The sequence below is a fragment of the Rhipicephalus microplus genome, unplaced genomic scaffold, assembly GCF_043290135.1.
Source record: "Rhipicephalus microplus isolate Deutch F79 unplaced genomic scaffold, USDA_Rmic scaffold_90, whole genome shotgun sequence".
Lineage (NCBI taxonomy): Eukaryota > Metazoa > Arthropoda > Arachnida > Ixodida > Ixodidae > Rhipicephalus > Rhipicephalus microplus.
In genome coordinates this window covers 672,562-686,625 of record NW_027464662.1, presented here as the reverse complement: position 1 = coordinate 686,625, position 14,064 = coordinate 672,562, and the positions used below count along the sequence as shown (strand labels likewise).

At 46.1% G+C, this 14,064-nt stretch overlaps 1 protein-coding gene across 1 annotated transcript in view; it reads left to right on the top strand.

Annotated features, from left to right (window-relative positions):
* LOC119184197 (neprilysin-1-like) overlaps positions 1–14,064 on the top strand; it is a 312,286-nt gene that overhangs the window by 21,990 nt on the left and 276,232 nt on the right. The gene's annotated exons all lie outside the window — the stretch shown is intronic.

Below are 14,064 nucleotides of genomic sequence, written 5' to 3'. Positions count from 1 at the left end.
TACCCAGACATGGTGACGTCAAGGCACACTATATATACCCTCGTGAATGCAGCAAGATGAAGACAGGAGACGAGTGCAGAGTTTGAACTGAGTTTATATGCGCTTGTTAATGATGTAAAATATAAAGAAGTAAAGCAAAGATGCTGTAGGTGAAAATGATCGCATGTTTACAAGTAGGACGACAGGCTGAAGCTGATGCACACCTATACAAGTGGATCGTAATGTGGCCTTAAACGCTGTACGTCAATGGTTTCACGATGCCGGAAGCGCTGGTCTGTTGATTGCGTGACCAGTTCGACGCTCTAGCTGACAGGCGAAGTCTGTGCGACAGCACAGTAAGGTTATTGATATTTTGAAACAAGAGAGAGAATAAAATGAGGGAAAGGCAGGAGGGTTAACCAGAAATTGTAGCATCCGGTTTGCTACCCCGCACTTAGGGAAGGTAGAATGGAGAAGAAAGATGGGAAAGAAAGCGAAGAGCAAAATAGACGCGCGAAAATGAAAAAAAAAATGAGCTGAGGTGCTATAGCATATACAATAGGCTACTACCGCGCAAAAAGTTCCATAAGTCCTTCACTGATTTTCTGTGCGAAGACAGATCATGTCGCCTTTCAAGCAATGATTCTTCTGACAAAGGTCTTTGTCAAGTTGAGCGAACGCAGCAGCTTAGCTGCCGTCTTTGCCCGCTATAACGAGGGCAGTGACAGAGAACGTGCTCTATCGCTTCATCGCTGCCGCAATGACCGCACACAGCACTGTCTTCCATGCCGATTCGAAAGCCGAAAACCTTGGTGAAAGCGCAGTCGGCAAAGCACCGTTGTCTCAAGATGAAAGAGTCCGGACGGAGGCCGATGTCGACGAGACGTGTCCAGCCTAGGCAGTCGCGTGTGCCGTAAGCATTGAGCGTTTCACAGGGATTTTACTTCTTCATTAGCGATTTTTTGGATTTTAATTGCAGCATCAGTCCTTGAAAAGCATATAGATTCTTCTTTACCATCTTCGTGTGCTGATCGAGCAGCTGCATCGGTATGTTCGTTGCCCAATATGTCGCAGTGACAACGGGATTTTGTGTCCTTCGTTGAAGAAGAGGTGAAGCAGCTCTCTAATTTGCAGCACTAGCTGTTCGTGAGGTCCCCGGCATAAAGCGAATACCAAACACTGTAGTGCTGCCTTAAAGTCCGTGAACACGCTCCATTTCTTGGCTTCTTAGTGTTTAATGACTTTAACTGTGCTACGTAGAGCAGCAAGTTCCGCAGCTGTAGATGACGTCTTGTGGGATAACCGAATCTTTGTCGCTGTCGCTGTTGCAGGAAAGATCAGTGACCCTGAAGACCCATCCACTTTTGTTGAAGCGTCAGTATATAGATGGGTATGCTCACTGTACTTCTAGGACAAGAAGAGAAGAGAAAGCTGTTTTAGCGCTGGAGACAAGAGCCAGGCTTTATATGCCTGAAACCGTGAGTTCAACATGTAGATGAGTCATACACCATGGGGGAGTCGCAATTCTGGACGTAGTGGCATATCCCGTGGGTATGTGTGAGCGATACGACAAGATTGTCTGGCAAAATAAGGCACGAGGTTGGTCTTCCGGTAGTGAGGCTAGATGATGGGTAGGGGCGCGAGTAAGATGCCTCACGAGTGCTCTGAGCACTTCCATTAGAATAAGAGTCTTGAGCGGGTAGTCATTTGTGATCGCGATTCTTTCAGCTGTTGATGAACATCGTGGTAGCCCCAGACAAACTCGCATAGTCATAGCCTGGATGCTTTCGAGTGTCCGAATGCTGGTTCTGCAGGTGTTGGTCTACACAGACAAGCCGTATTGCAAATAGCCGAGAAAAAGCGTCTTGTACAATTGAATCATATCATGTACTGAAGTCCTCCAGGTCTTTCTTCCAAGATACTTGAATAGGTTAGAGATGTCTGTCAGCCTCTCCTTCAAGTGGGCCACCTGTGGGCCCCAGTAGAAGTCTCTATCAATGAATACGCCTAGAAATTTGTGCGTCCTGACATATGGTATGACTTGGCCGTCGATAGATATAGCGTATGGTCTCATTGGCTTTCGACTAAAATCAATCAATGCGCATTTCTATGGCGAGCTTTTCAGACCCTGTTCATTGAGGTACACTGATACCAGCGTCACAGCTTTCTGAAGCCTTCTGCTTACCTGAGGTGTTGTCACGCCAGATCCCCAGACGCAGATGTCGTCAGCGTACATAGATAGCTTGACCACTCTTGGTAGTCGTTCCACAAGACCAATGAGGACGATGTTAAAAAGGGTTGGACTCAGGACGCCACCTTGCGGAACTCCACAATGCGTGGAGTGTTGGGAGGTTGGACCATTGGCACTGTTCACAAATAAGGTCTGCCCTTGTAAATAATTGCGTGTCCAACAATGCAGTTGTCCACCTAGGCCCATTGACTCAATCGCTTCGATGATGGCGCCATGAAGAACGTTGTCATATGCTCCTTTTACATCGAGGAACGTGGCAACAGATAATCGTTTGCATGCTTTATGATGCTGGGCATGCGTGACGAGATCTATAACATTGTCGATGGAACATCGGTGACGGCGAAAACCAGCAATGGTGTTACGATATATCTCGTAGCATTCAAGGTATCATTGAAGTCTGGCCAAGATTATTCTTTCCATTACCTTTCCAACACAACTTGAAAGTTCAATTGGTCGGCAAGAGGTACTGTCCAGAGAAGATTTGCCAGCCTTAAGAAGTGGTACCAAGCAACTAATCTTCCAATCTTGCGGAATGGCGCCAGCTTGCCAGAATTCGTTGAAGATGTTAAGAAGCGCTTCTCGTGCCTGTTCACTAAGGTGAAAGAGCATCTATTAAAAAATGTCATCCGGGCCACTCGACGACGACCTGTTACACAGGACGAGCGCTGCATCAAGCTCCTGTGATGTAAACGGTAAATCCATGCGTTCGTCCCGTGAGTGAGGAATATGGTTCACTGTGTGTAGGCTTGTTTACGTTGTCTGGTCCACAATCATAGCGCAGAAATCTTCTGCTACCTCAATTTTATGTCGGTGATAGAAAAGTGCAAGGTCTTTGAAAGGAAAGCGCTGCTCTGGAACAGAACGTAGGCCTCGCACAGATCTCCATACTTGAGACAGTGGTTTATGAGCATCTAGCGACGCACAAAATTTTCTCCATCGTTGTGTGTCTACTTTGCCGAGGCGCTGTTATATTTTCTTTTGGATGCGTCGGGCTTTTCGTAGATAATCTGTGGAACTGGTACGTCGGTATCTTCTTTCGGCACGATGGCGGATCGCACGAAGTGGCTCGAGCTCGAGGTCAAATTCAGAGTACTTCGAAGAGCATATTATTGTGTGCATAGCCGCATGTTCAGCTTCCTTAATAGCTTGCTGAAGAACATGGGAGAGGCCTTCCTCATAAGCATCCTCAAGTTGAGTTTTGAACATAGTTCAGTCTATTCTTTGCGTCGTGGTAGATGAGTACCTGTTCGAAATACCTTTGATCTTCAAGTAAGTGTGGATGGGGTCGCTTCCGTGTGTTTTAATGTCCAAAAACCCCTTTATCCGTGTAGCGAATCGGCGTTAGGCAAAAGGCAAATCAAGGCAGCTGCTATATGTGGTGCCTCGCAGAAACGTAGAGCTTGCGTCACTCAAAAGGACGAGTCCATGGCTTGAAACCAATGATGCTAGACGTCGTCCTGTTGAATTAACCCTTGAGCATCCCCAGAAGGGATGATGTGCATTGAAGTCCCCGGTGGTAACCCACGGACCTGGATGGGCCCTTAATATGCCGCCCAGTTTGTTGGCGTCGAATCGACTTGATGGAGATATATACAAACCCAGGAGTGCGAATGTCACCTTTCCTTTTTTAACAGTCAAGCACAGATACTGCTTGTCGTCGTGAGGTTGCACTGACTGGACGACGTAGGTAATCTCTCGGCGAATAAATACAAGCTTGCTATTTTTGACGTCACTTGATGAGAAAAATGACTCGTAGCCGAATAGTCTGATTGGGTGTGATAATTTCGGTTCACACATAATCATAAGAATCGGTAGAGATGTGCGAACTGACAGAAATTGGAAATGCGAGATCTAAGACCTCTTGCGTTCCGCTGAAAAATCGGCGATTCTCTAACATCTTGTTGAAAAGACTTGTGATTGTCGGCAATGGTTTTACTGGAGGCTTGCAAGGACCGCGCTCAACGCGTCCCGTACTTGTAGGCCGCTCCTAGCAGTTGGCGTATCAATGCTTGTCAGAAGACATCTGATGACACTCACAATGGATCGCAGCATAGGAATAGTTTGACGATCTGCTGTCTGAGACTCGTCAACAGCAGCATTGGCTTTCACTAGAAGCAGCGATCGGGAAGGCTGCCTAGAGGCCGTGCGTTCGCAAGCGCCGGCCAGTCTTCATGGAAGAGAGGCGTCACTGGTGGAGGTATTCTTGTGCTGTCCGTCTTTTTGCTAGATGTTGATGGCAGTGTAGACTTAAGTGGTGCATGAACATCACCATGTCTGGAACGCTTCCGTTGGTGGAGACGTCGACACCGGATTTTCTCCGAAGCTTCTCTATAAGTGAAGTGATCCCTGACCATCTGTTTTAGGATACCGAATTATTTCTCGAGCATTCCTAAGACGAGGCTTCATAGATACCTCAACAATTGGCGCACTTATAAGTTGTTGCACAACAGGCGTCTACCATGTGTGACTCCGCGCACTGGGGGCATACGGTAGAGTTTGCAAAGACGCCCTTTACATGGCCGATCTTGAAACACTTATGGTACTGAAGCGGCTTTAGGACAAAATACCGTACCACATGCCAGAAACGGCCACCTTGACGAGCGTAGGGATCTAATCACCCTTAAAGACTATCGTAATGCAGCGGTTGTTCCCGGGTTGGCTTACATGCTTAATGACCACTCTTTCGTACGCCGGTTTTATCAGAATGGGCAGATCCATGTTTGGGATTGCCAATTCAATGTCGTAAACGACACCTGTAGTGCAGGTCCCAGGCATCGGTATGACCGCTCGTATTTTGACATCTCCAAACTCTGTCATCATTCGAAGCTTCCCCAGCGTGTCTGCCTGTGCTGTATCAACAGCTAAAACGTTCTTACGTGTGTTTAGCCGGACCTCTTTGATTTCATTCTGTGCTGTTCCGTCAAGAACAGTGGAGATAACTTGCCTGTTCAATATTCGAAGGCCGACGGAAGGATCCACGGGCATAAAGAGGATGGTATGCAGCCAACGTTCACTTCTTGCCTTCTCAGTTCTCAGAAACACGTTACATACAACTGTCCGAGAGAAAATTGATAAGTCATGACCACCCCATCCTTCGACGGGCGCGAGCAGTTCCTCCGCATTTTTAAGCCAAAACGCTTCACTGTCTTGATACTTGTCCAATGGTACCCCTAGGTAACGACTAGGTATCGTGAGCCACTAAATATTTCCAAAGAGACTGGGCCTGAGGTTCCAATTACCATGTTATAAACCAACGCTTTTTTCTTTGTTCATTAAACTTCCACTCGTGTCACCAAAACTTTCAGTGATTTCCAATAACGAAGTTACACTATCTCTGTCCACAACAACAACAAAAAACATTATCGTCTGCGTATGAACTTCACATGACTGCAACCTGAAACAATTTATTCCTGGTTGGTAAATCACTTTCTGACATAGTCGTTCCAAAAACAGAGCAAAAATTAAAGGACACAAAGGACACCCCTGGGGCATGGAGGAAAGTGAGTGCGCTGTGAGAGTTCTGCATTCAGAATTAAATTTGTGGTTGAACTTTTATATGCCAATCTAATACCTTTACTTGTGATCGTACCAAGACCAACGTACTCAGCTAGCGGGAAAAGTACATTGTGTGAAACCATGTCGAAAGCCTTGGCTAGATCAATTTGTAATATGGCTACTTTTAGAAGTTCAGCGTTACAAAACTCCAGAATGCTCCTGGTGACATCATTATTCGTGAATATTCTCCTGTGCTTGACGCCGCAAGTTTAATGCGCTCCGACTAACTTGTGTAAAACTCCTTGCAATCTCCTAGCCAGCACTTTCATGAACAACTTATAAACCACGTTTGTTAGCGTGATTGGCCTGTATTGCGTAAAACATGTTGCTCTTTTTCTTTAGAAATCAGCATAGTGTGAGCACGATTAAACGATGGAGGCAGAGTAACTCGATCTAAAGATGGCGAAAAAACCTCTTGCAATACTGCGGCCATGTCCTCCTTGAACGCCTTGTAAAAGGCAGCATTGCTGCCATCTGTACCGGGCGACTTGCCCATGCCAAGATCTTCGATAGCCCTCTCAGTTTTCTCTATACTAGTGGATATTTCTAATAGACTTGTTTCCCCATCATTAACTTTCGGCCTGTCTATCAAGAAGTCGTCTACAAAATCTGGCTCCTTTGGGTCACGATAAGCAAACAATTCTGGATAGTAGCTTTCAAAAGCTTTCATGCTATATTTATGTGCTCTCAATATTTTATAATTCAATTCGATCTCTAGTATGTGGTGAGCTCGAACGTATGCCTTTTCATCTGACAAGGCATACGTTCGAGCTCACGAGGTATTCCTCAGCTATTGCGCGTATAATTGCTCCTTTATATTTCTCGTGTTCAAGACACTCAATTTTTTGACAACCTGCACTTGATGTTTAAATAAACCCGGGTTTTCTGTTTCAATTTTAACCAAATACTTTAGCTCTACCCAGAACTCGCGTTCGTGCTTTTGAGCTTGATACTGCATGTGGCAACTACACTCCTTTGCCATCAGTTTTATCCTTTGCTTAAATATTTGCCATCCTTTTGTTGCACTCCTTTCTGTGTTTTTGAAAAAAATGTGCATTTTCTTCTTTGTGTTATCAACAAACCATTTATGCGTGATTATCTTAGTATTCAGTTTTCATCTTTCCCATACAACTTTTTTTTTGCACTTCCGACCTATCTCAAAGGAGACTAAGCAATGATCACTGAAGGAAACAACATAAACGCCATATCTCTAGTATAAAGGAACAATCTCGGAACAAACATATGCTCGATCTAGTCATGCGTGACTAGAGCCTTGAAAATGTGTGAAGTGTTGGTGACTACCACCCTTCACAAACAAAGCCACGTCATGGAAAAAGAGCTAAATAGGGCTATCTCTATGCGAATCAACGCTTACATCACTCAATTTAGCAGTATATGTAATAATTTCTTGGGAGAGAACACAATTGAAATCGGCCAACAAAATTACACGTCTCCGACAGTAAAAGTACGCTTGCAATTCACAGAAAAACAAACATCTGTCTCAAATTTGTAAATGCGTATACACAGATGATTCTGAATTTCGTATTCCCTTAGTAAAAGTCGCACAAAACGAAACGCCCTTGTAAACAACTTGTCACTTCTTTTACTACAATTGCAAAAGAGTTCTTGATAAAAATAATACATCCGGCTGATGCTCCCACTGCATGGCTCACAAACGCATTGTACCTCAATGAAAATTCTGACACCAAGCCGTCAGTTGCGTCCTCAGTACTAACTTTAGTCTCCTGGACCGCGAACAAGTCAAGGTCTTTTTCTTGCATCAAGCGCTTCAACTGGTACTGTTAGCGATGCGCTCCTAGACCACGTACATTCAGCGTGCCAATGCGTAAAGGTGCATTCATGCTAGCCATGTTGATGACAAGGGTAAAATTACAATACTGCGCTTACCGTGTCTCGTATACTGTGCAGTGGGAAAACCGGTGTCTTACACGTCGCGATCCTGTCGCCGAACTGGCGACGATGACGCCGATCGGGTTTAGAGGGCATATTTTTTAGTCTTAGCTCCCGTGACGCGATGCCACAGACACTACGGGCGTTTGAGGTTGTGTTCCGTGCTTTTCATTCGGGTACGCTTGCCGCGCCCCGCGGTTGCTTTCGTATGCTTTGTACTGCTTCTGGTGCACCGATCTATCACTGGTACACATGTCTTCCTAGATCGTTTCTTGAATGTACCGGTGACCACCTGGCGCGGCTAACTCCTCTGCTACTTTCGTTGAGTCCTTGCCGTCTTGCGTTGGCAGGTCGGCTGTCTGTCTTCCAGTTGCCTGAACCGTTGCGTCGCCTTCCATGGCCTTGCTGCCAGGGGCCAACGTTTCAGCCTCCTCAGCATCTATTAGATTCTCTTGGGCGTCGTCTGTTTGCAGCGTGATTTTCGTTACTCTGAAATAACTCCTGACGCAATCTTCACTTTCATGTCCAAACGCTCGGAATACACCGCAGCGGGGAGTCTGGCAGTCTCGTCGTATATGACCTTGCATGTGACACCTTAGGCAGAGCGGAGCCCGACCTAGGGCCACAAGAAGGATGGCACCCCTCCTAACTTAAAAAAATGGCAGGATATCCACGGAGTGACTGATATGTAATGGGGCGAAGCATCCGTCCGTCCATTCGTTCTTGCTTACGTCCGTCCATGCATCTGTCTGTGTGTCCGTTCGTCCACCTATTACACTTCAGGTACCATCATCTCGCATCTTTTCATCATATATACCTCATATAGAAGCACCGCCATCCAGCGGACATTCCAAGGACTGAACAAGAGGAGGCACACGCACACTTTCTTACAGCTTGCGTTTCGTGTCTACTTCCCACCTTCAACCACCTCGAGTTCATGGTATATACTAGTTCACTGTATTCGTGGCACTGCGGTCGCTAAACCGCTAAAACGCTCGCTAAACCTTTGTAAAACAAAGGAGGTTACGCCCAGCGAGTATAACGTAGCAACCATTTCTTGTCAGATAGTGCTCAATGTACATGCCAATGGCTGCTAAGGGGGAATGAGAGACAGGAGAATTCGGCTTTTAGTTAACGCGCACGCTGCCAATTTTTTATTGTTCAACAACGCACAGAAGAAATGGCCCACCGGCACCACCTTGGAAATCAAACTGTAAGACTGGTTACATACTACTACTACTACTACGAGGGACGAATGGGTGCCGCTATATGGAGCTTCGCCCCTGAAAGATGCGGCAAGTCTTCTGGGGCCACTCCTTTCTTCAGTTTTAGTCGCACAACCCTCGTCGTTGATGTGGCGTGTTCGAAGCCCGTGACGGTACAGTTGTTCGAAACTTCTAGGGCTTCACTAAAGTCACACAATGCTTGTCGAGTGCTCTCACTTGAGGCGGCAAGATCAACCCACTGGATTTTCCCGGTGACGTCTTGTGGAATAGGGTCGATGATTGCACAGAAGACACCCTTGACTTGGAGTCTACCCGTTTTAAGTAACGCAGCTTTTTCAGCCTTGTTTCGCAGCTTCACCAACCAGATGTGATTCATCTGGAAGGCTCAAAGCCACTGATCACCTTGATGAGTCGTACTTCTTCTAACGGAAGCCGAAAGTCTTGTAGTCGGTAAGGCCTTCTTGCCAAATCGCCGTGCAGAAACACAAACTATTCCATGGTGTCACCTGAAAGCAATGGAGGCAATAAAAACTGGTATTCCAATGGTGCAGAAGGAAACCTGACACGGCCGCCAGCAGCGGCCGCCGAAGTACCTCGCACGGAGAGAGCCATGTCCATCTCTTAATGAAGCCCAAAGTTGAGCGAAGCCACAGAGGAGCGCAACCTTTACCGTTCAAACAACAAGCTATTAATATCTACCACTTACCGCTGCTCACGCATATCGGGGAGGATTATCCTGTTTTCATCAATATCAGCAAGATGGCGCATAGAGCGCGCGTAACCACATCGCGCGGCGTTGCGCGCTCTAATCCCTCGTCCATTCTTTTTCACGCATAGGGGAGGGGAGCAACGCTTCCTTGTACGTTCGTATCTCCCGTGGGGAGGAGGGGAAGATCGTACGTCTTGGCTGGCCTCGGGCTTTACCTGGAATGATTGTGTTGTAGTTACCGGGCGCAAAAAGGCCACTGAAATCATTGCAGTTTGCCTTTGCGAAAAGCGCGGGCTTTTCAGACGCAGCGAAGTATCAATTGAGGCGCTTATTCGCGTGCCTCTGTACCTGTGAGACGTTTTGTGCGTCATTTGTGCGTGAGAAATGCAGGGCATGTTTCAGTCTGCTTTCCATTCTGATTGTGACTTTCCAATCTGTTGCTATCGTGTTCATTGCTTCGACTTTGTGGCGTAGCAATGAACGCTTTGTCGGCGTGACACGCTTGACACACAACCGCTCTAGAGTGAGTATGTGCCACAGGGGTTGCGAGATGGCGGTACTCAGTCATGGTCGGACTGTCACGGTGGATGGACGTTTTTTTTTTTTTTTGAGCGCTCCCGATTGACTGCGCAGATAAGTTGTTTTGCATGTTTTGAGCTTGTCTTTATAATCATAACGCAGCAGTTAAAATTCCTGTAGCACTTATTTTATTGTACGGCTTTTTTGGGGGTCAGTCACCAGGTATTTATTAGTTTGTGCGTGTGTGTGTGTGTTTGGTTTTTTTTTTCTCTTTGCCACCCCGCGGGGGAGTTGCACGTACATTGAACACGCAAATTTTTGTAGTAGAGCTTAGACTTTCTCTTTTTCGTAGGACAGGGCTCGAGCTTTGTAATTATCGAGTGAGACAAGTCATAGAGACAATTGGTGTCGGAAAGACATGGTTAAAAATACTGTAAAGTGTTCAAAATGGTTTGAAAGTGAAACCAAGTGTAGAAGCGGAAGTAGAAGAGGCTGACGCAAAGTGTAGCCAATGTGAGGTCGAGGAAAAAATGGAGAAAGTGATGGTTATCCAGAGTAACCTGCTGATGAGAATCACCGAGCTGGAGACTGCGTTGGCGACAGCGCAAGAGTAAACGAGGGCTATGGGTGAAAGGCTGACGTCCACCGAAGAAGCACTAGCCAAGATGAACAGAGGAGCGGCCTACGGAGAGAACAGCAGAGAACCGTCAAGCAGAACGGCCGAGAAGAAAGATCAAGCAAGTTTGGAAAAAAAAAAAAAAACAGGTTCAGCCGGTTAAATTATCGCAAGGCCCAGATTCATCGAAGTAGTGGTGGGGCTGGGAGGGGACAAAGCAGCCGGCGTCACAGGTGCAAGTAACCCCCAGGTGCAGGACGCTCGAGCTGAAAAGTCACAGCATGTGATAATCGCCGGGGACTCGAATTTAAATCAATGCACAGAAGCCATCAAAGAGAGGTTAAGAGGTGAAAAGAGGGTTGCAGTAGGGGCGTTCCCAGCACGCAAGCTGGAAGCAGTCATGAGGCAAGCGAGCGCAAAGCTCAAAACTACAGCTGATAGACGAAACCTCGTGATAATTTTAGGCGGTTTAAAGGATGTTTTAAATAAAGATACAGCGGGACAAGCAACCACACTGGTTAAAAGCGTCGATCACATGTGCGCCACTTCTCCTCAGGTACAGGTAGCGATATGCACGATACAGGAGGTACCGGTGCGTGACAGCAACCTGCAAAGAGCGGTTGTAAACGCAAACCAAGAGATATGGCGGATGAGTCGAGAGAAAGGCTTTGAGGTGGTGGAAATAAACAGAGAGGTGCATAGGTGGGGTGGTTTTCAACAAGACAGAATTCACTTCGATGGGCGGCTAGGTCATGAGGTGGGTTGGCGACTTGCAGGACGCGCAGTAGCTTTTTTGGGGGGCAAGCGGGCCCTTCAGGGTTCAGGATAGCTAGTAACGAGCAAAACAACCAGGGAGACTCTTTGACAGGTGGTACGGACAGATACGATTCCAAAGTGGCACCACTATCTAAGATAGGTAGAGCCTGGGGCAGAAATAGACATAGCCACGAGCGCCGAGCCAATTCAGACATAGACACCGGTGTATTAACATGCAGGGTGGTAGGAACAGGCTGTAGTGGGAAGAGATAGAAGAACAGCTAAGGGAGGAGAGGCCGATGGTATACGGTTTTGTAGAAACACATCTCAGGGACATAAAACAACCTCCTAACAATGCGGACTACGTGTGAGAATATTGTAACAGAACAGAAGGCACCAGAAAGGGGGGCGGTATTGGGGCATTCATTCATGAAAGTACAGACGGGCAAAGGGTCAAGCAGGAGTGCAAGGAACATTTATGGCTAAAAGGGAAAGTGGCAGGGCAAATGACACTCCTTGGTTTTGTGTACTTGTGGACGGGAGCAAAGGCCAGAGAGAAAAACCAGGCAATGGTAGAGTGTATATCAAATGACATTGAGGAGTTAGGAGGAGAGTGCGAGATAATTATACTAGAAGATATGAATGCACACATAGAAGATATAAATGGGTATACCGACCCGACAGACAAAATGATCATGGATATGTGTGAAAGGCTTGACTGGATCATTTGCAACAGTACCGAGAAGTGTGAAGGGCAAATAACACGGGAGGTAGGAAGGCTGCAGTTGACGATAGATTACGCACTGATGTCACATAGGATGTATCATAAGCTTATGGGAATGCACATAGATGAAGGTGGCTCCAGAAGTCTGGGTAGTGATCACAAACGTATCAAGCTAAGTTTTGGAAGAACAGTGAATGTGGGAAGGAGACAAGATGAGCAACTACAGGAAAATTTTCTATTTAGAAAGGCAAATTGAAATAGCCACTAAACAAATCGAGAAAGTAATCACTGGGGATAATAAAACAGTGTGGACATACACGAATCTAATTATACTGTTTGAGCTAGAGCTTGCTAAGGCACATGACAAGTCACCCCGGAAAAGAAGACACAAACCCAAAAGTTGGTGGGATGAGGAAGTTAAGAGAGCCATAGCAAATAGTCAGGAAGCCTCTAGAGAACACAGGCATGCTAAGCGGTGGGGTTAACCGACAGATGATGTTGAAAGAAAATGGGAAATCTTTCTAAGCTCTAGAAGGGAAGCATCCCTTCTGATCAATGAAAAGATTGGAAGAAAGGGAGCTCAATGGATGGCAGAAGTACATAAAAAGATAGAAAGGCAGCTGCGAAATTTTTGAACCATCTAAACTCCCTAAGAAATGGGACGAGCCTAGAGCAGAGGTTTATAACTATTGCTGAAGGTGCTAGGCTAGAAGGGGACGAAGCTATTGAATATATAAGAACAAGGGTGACAGAAACATTTCAACAAAGAAGTACTTTATGCACCACAATAGACAAGGATGAATCAGGTGGCGCAATGGCTCCATTTTCACAACAAGAGTGCGAAAGGGCTGAGAAAAGGGTTCCTAGTAGTACACCAACAGGCCCAGATGGCATTCCAATTATGCTGATAAAGACATTAGGTCCAAAGTCTAAGCAGGCTTTGAGAGAGGCAGTGAGCAAAACAATAATCGATGGAGAAGTTCCTGATGGATGGAAACTTAGTAGGATGAGCATGATCTATAAAGGAAAGGGGGACAAAGCTGACATAAACAACTACCGTCCTATAACAGTGACATCAGTGGTCTACAGGCTGGCGATGCAGATTATAAAGGAAAGACTGCAGGCATGGATAGAGGATGAGGGGGTGCTGGGGGAACTGCAGAGTGGGTTTCGGAAACACAGGAGGTTGGAAGACAATCTGTTCTCACTGACGCAGTGCATCGAAATAGCAGAAAAAGAACACAGGCCTCTGTGGCTGGCATTTTTGGATATCAAGGGAGCGTGCGATAGCGTGGTTCAAGAGGCATTGTGGGGAATACTGGACACACTAGGTGTAGAAGATGTAGTCACTAATTTTATAAAGGATATTTATAAAGGTAACAAGGTAATTATAAAGTGGCAAAAACAGGTATCCAAGCCTGCAGAGGTAAAACAGGGGCTTAGGCAGGGGGGTCCCTTGTCACCCTTATTATTCATGGTGTACCTACAAGGATTAGAGGCCAAATTAGAGGGAAGTGGACTGGGCTTCAACCTCTCTTTCGTCAAACAAGGAAAACTCATTGAACAGGCACTACCAGCATTGATGTATGCAGATGATATAGTGCTAATCGCCGACAAGAAGGAAGATTCGCAGAGATTGGTGGACATATGCGGTAATGAGGGAGATAGGTTAGATTTCAGATTCAGTATAGAAAAATCAGCAGTCATGATTTTTAATGACAATGAAGGTAGTGAGCTTAGAATACAGGAAGTCGATCACGCTTGAGAAAACAGATAAATCAAATATTTGGGCGTATGGATGAGCAATGGGACCGAGTA